Genomic DNA, 4,849 nt, shown 5'->3' with positions numbered 1-4,849 from the left:
CAAACAGCCACAGCTGCTCTGAGGGCTTTTATACCCAGTGGGGTTTGGCCCCTCCCTTTTCCTGGGTGTCATGGGAATGAGAGGCGGACCCAATCAGGGGTATATTAACCCCAGCCTCTGCCAAGGGGCTTCATTCCCTCTCTGGGATCCACTGGGGTAAGAGCTCTCCTCTCATTTTTGTGAAGAGGCTCTTTTAGCTTAGATTGCTCTCTGCAGGTGCTTTTGGGCTTCTAATGCAACAGAGGCTTTGAAGATACTGTGAGGAAAACAACACTGAACACAGGTAGTATTTAAATTAATGATTTGGGGTTGTGCATTCAGGGGTTGTGAAGTGCTTCTGTAATCTCTGACATGTTTTGTTTTCTTTTTTAGGAGGAGTGCAACTTCCTGTAATTCCAGGTTGCGTCGAGTACAACATTTTTTCAGCAGAGTGATTATGTTCCAAAAGGGATCTGCCCTGTGTCAAAGATGATGTCTGAGATTGAGGTTTCAGGTGAGTTGAGGATTGGGACTAGGAGTGGGAGAGTGAGCAAGGTACCCAGTTAAGAGTTATTGTGGTGGGGTTTTGCAGGCAGTAGGGTGAGAAATGGTGTCTATTTGCAAGGCTTTTCACAAGCATAGCAGAGGCATCCGTGTGTCATACAGCACACAAGCTCATCCACTGAACTCACAGAAATGCCATGTAACTTTGCCTCTCTAAACCAGGTGCTACTCATAATAACAGCCAAACCTTAGACTAGGGATGGAGCTGGAGACTTGAGCACCCAGGCACACTCAGGAGAGGATAAGTATCTGACTTGCTGGGATTTGGCCCACATAACACTAAACTCAACCATTGATTTTCCTGTTCTTTATTCTAGCTGACTAAGAGGCTAACAGGAGATCCCCTCCGAGGCAGACTCATTTCAGGTCCAACGTGGATTCGCATTTCCAATCATCCAAAAGATAAGTCAGGGCCGCGGCCTGGGGCTGGGAGTAGTGGCCCCCTTCTGCACCCGATGGGGATTTGAATCCCCAGATATGTGCAAGATAAGTCAAGGGCTACAACCCACAGAGGGGAAGGAAGAGAGGTGCTAGGTTGGGACTCCCCAGGAGGGGTTTTTGAGTTAGTTTTGGTGATGAGGATGTCCAAGAAGTGTGTACTTAAGCCAGCTAAAGGAAGAGTGTCTGTTTTGATCTCAGTGCTGAGATGCACAGGGCAGAGTAGTTCTGGTGTGTGTTCTGTCACTTGTCTCTGGTGCACTCTGTGTTCTTTGGGTCTCTCGGTCCTTTCTTCTCATCAAAAGCTCTCTCTCCCTGGCCTGTCCCCTTGTTTGTCATGTCCTGTCCTGTGTCACGGGTGTCTGCACATATTTGTCCTAGAGCTGCTCTGCCCTGCTGCGTACCCTGTAATAGCACAAGTCCTGGGGACTTGAAATTAGTAATGCTGGGTGTAGTTGGGCTCCAGATTTTATTCGGAGATTGACATAACATTTTTGGTGTTGTTAAGTTTTCCTGCAGCTGTTTGACACTAGTCCTAACTTCTTTTCAGGTACAGACAGCTCAAATCAGTAGCAGATGGCCGCAATCCTGGGTGAGGAACTTCCCATGAGTAGGTCAGTCATTGTTTGCATTTGTAGGGGAAGACTAAATGGTGACTCTGTTACAGCCCTGTTTTTTGTCTTTATTTTTAGGAGGTCCAGGCAGATAGCAGCAGTCAAAGCCCAGTGTGCCAGGTGAGCAGTGGACAGAAGCAGTTGTTCTTGCTAAGGTTTCAGTTTTTGGTGCAACTGTAATCATCCATTCTTGTTTTTGTGCTTTAGGGAATCCACTGGGAGTATGCTAAGCCCCTGTCACCAGCTGGCTGATGGACTGGGTTTCCTGCACATATGAGCCCTCTGGAAGTATTACAGGACCCTGTGATGAAGCCTTCTGATTTTGCACTTCAAGGTCCCATCCTGGTAGCCCAGAGCAGTGGCCAAGGAGTTGTGGTGAGTCGGGGAGGTAGGGAGGAGGAGTGAGAGTCCTCTCGAGTTTCAGCATTGTCTCCCCTTAACCTAGGTGTGCCCTGCAATGATGGCATCAGAATCCAACCACACCCGGAGCGTGCAGGCCAAGAACCCGGGCATTCTGAGGAGGATGGTGAGTAGCAAAATTATCAGGTTTTGGCCCATGTGCTCTTAAGGCTGTGCACTGATGTTTGGTTTTCTTTCTCTTGGCAGGCCAAGAGGTGACAGTTGGAACTTACCAGACAGGCAGACGGCCTTCTTCTGCAGCCAACAGGGATTTGCATCCCCAGATATGCGCAAGATAAGTCAAGGGCTACAACCCACAGAGGGGATGGAAGCGAGGTGCCAGGTTGGGACTCCCCGGGAGGGGTTTTTGAGTCAGTTTTGGATACGGGGATGTCTAAGAAGCGTCTCCTTAGGCCAGCTGAAGGGAAAGTGTCTGTTTTGATCTCAGTGCTGAGGTGCGCAGGGCAGAGCAGTTCTGGTGTGTGTCCTGTCACTTGTCTCTGGTGCACTCTGTGTTCTTTGGGTCTCTCAGTCCTTTCTTCTCATCAGAAGCTCTCCCTCCCTGTCCTGTCTCCTGGTTTGTCATGTCCTGTCCTGTGTCACGGGTGTCTGCACATATTTGTACCGGAGCTGCTCTGCCCTGCTGTGTAGCCTGTAATAGCACAAGTCCTGGGGACTTGAAATTAGTAATGCAGGTTGCAGCTGGGCTCCAGATTTTATTAGGAGATTGACATAACATGTTTGGTACTGTTAAGTTGTCCTGCAGCATTTTGACATTAGTCCTAACTTCCTTTCAGATGCAGACAGTACAAATTGGTGGCAAAGGGCACCAGTCCTGGATGAGGAACTTCCCATGAGCTGGTCAGTCATTGTTTGCATTTACAGGGGAAGCAGCCTAAGTGGTGACTCTGTTACAGTGGTGTTCTTTGCCTTTATTTTTAGGAGGTCCAGGCAGATAGCAGCAGTGAAGGCCCAGTGTGCCAGGTGAGCAGTGGAGAGAAGCAGTTGTTCTTGCTCAGGTTTCAGTTTTTGGTGCAACTGTAAGCATCCATTCTTGTTTTTGTGCTTTAGGGAATCCACTGGGAGTTTGCATATCCCCTGTCACCAGCTGGCTGATGGACTGGGTTTGTTGTGCTTGTGAGTCCTCTGGAAGTATTACAGGACCCTGTGATGAAGCCTACTGATTTTACATTTCAAGGTCCCATCGTGGTAACCCAGAACAGTGGCCAAGGAGTTGTGGTGAGTCAGGGAGGTAGGGAGGAGGAGTGAGAGTCCACTCAAGTTTCAGCAATGCCATGTCACCCTTTCTCCACTTAATCTAGGTGTACCCTGAGATGATGCTGTCGGCCTCCAAGCACGCCTGCGGTGTGTGGCCCGACCGTTCTGAGGAGAATGGTGAGTAGCAGAATTGTCAGGTTTTGGCCATTGTGCTGTTACGGTTGTGCACTGATGTTTGGTTTTCTTTGTCTTGGCAGACCAAGAGAGAACAGCCTGGTGACAACTGGAGTTTCCCAGACAGGCAGGAGGCCTCGTTCTGCACCCGATGGAGATTTGGATCCCCAGATATGTGCAAGATAAGTCAAGGGCTACAACCCACAGAGGGCATGGAAGCGAGGTGCCAGGTTGGGACTCCCCGGGAGGGGTTTTTGAGTCAGTTTTGGAGATGAGGATGTCCTAGAAGCGTCTCCTTAGGCCAGCTAAAGGAAAAGTGTCTGTTTTGATCACAGTGCTGAGATGCACAGGGCAGAGCAGTTCTGGTGTGTGTTCTGTCACTTTTCTCTGGTGCACTCTGTGTTCTTTGGGTCTCTCAGTCCTTTCTTCTCATCAAAAGCTCTCCCTCCCTGTTCTGTCTCCTGGTTTGTCATGTCCTGTCCTGTGTCACGGGTGTCTGCACATATTTGTACCGGAGCTGCTCTGCCCTGCTGTGTAGCCTGTAATAGCACAAGTCCTGGGGACTTGAAATTAGTAATGCAGGTTGCAGCTGGGCTCCAGGTTTTATTAGGAGATTGACATAACATGCTTGGTACTGTTAAGTTATCCTGCAGCATTTTGACATTAGTCCTAACTTCCTTTCAGATGCAGACAGTACAAATCGGTGGCAAAGGGCACCAGTCCTGGATGAGGAACTTCCCATGAGCTGGTCAGTCATTGTTTGCATTTACAGGGGAAGCATAAATGGTGAATCTGTTCCAGCCCTGTTCTGTGCCTTTATTTTTAGGAGGTCCAGGCAGATAGCAGCAGTCAAGGCCCAGTGTGCCAGGTGAGCAGTGGACAGAAGCAGTTGTTCTTGCTAAGGTTTCAGTTTTTGGTGCAACTGTAATCATCCATTCTTGTTTTTGTGCTTTAGGGAATCCACTGGGAGTATGCTAAGCCCCTGTCAGCAGCTGGCTGATGGACTGGGTTTGCTGCACTTATGAGCCCTCTGGAAGTATTACAGGACCCTGTGATGAAGCTTACTGATTTTGCACTTCAAGGTCCCATCCTGGTAGCCCAGAGCAGTGGCCAAGGAGTTGTGGTGAGTCGGGGAGGTAGGGAGGAGGAGTGAGAGTCCTCTCGAGTTTCAGCATTGTCTCCCCTTAACCTAGGTGTGCCCTGCAATGATGGCATCAGAATCCAACCACACCCGGAGCGTGCAGGCCAAGAACCCGGGCATTCTGAGGAGGATGGTGAGTAGCAAAATTATCAGGTTTTGGCCCATGTGCTCTTAAGGCTGTGCACTGATGTTTGGTTTTCTTTCTCTTGGCAGGCCAAGCGGTGACAGTTGGAACTTACCAGACAGGCAGACGGCCTTCTTCTGTAGCCAACAGGGATTTGCATCCCCAGATATGCGCAAGATAAGTCAAGGGCTACAACCC

At 49.4% G+C, this 4,849-nt stretch overlaps 1 long non-coding RNA gene across 1 annotated transcript; it reads left to right on the top strand.

The window, feature by feature from the left end:
• The first annotated feature begins 2,792 nt into the window (after nucleotides 1–2,792).
• LOC140680760 (uncharacterized) lies at nucleotides 2,793–3,603 on the top strand. The gene is made up of 3 exons (XR_012052141.1): nucleotides 2,793–2,855; nucleotides 2,937–2,978; nucleotides 3,066–3,603. It is a non-coding gene; the product is annotated as an uncharacterized lncRNA (long non-coding RNA).
• Nucleotides 3,604–4,849: the final 1,246 nt, after the last annotated feature.

The sequence above is a fragment of the Taeniopygia guttata genome, chromosome 28, assembly GCF_048771995.1.
Source record: "Taeniopygia guttata chromosome 28, bTaeGut7.mat, whole genome shotgun sequence".
Lineage (NCBI taxonomy): Eukaryota > Metazoa > Chordata > Aves > Passeriformes > Estrildidae > Taeniopygia > Taeniopygia guttata.
The sequence above is the reverse complement of the archived record's forward strand: the minus strand, read 5'-3'. Positions and strand labels throughout refer to the sequence as shown.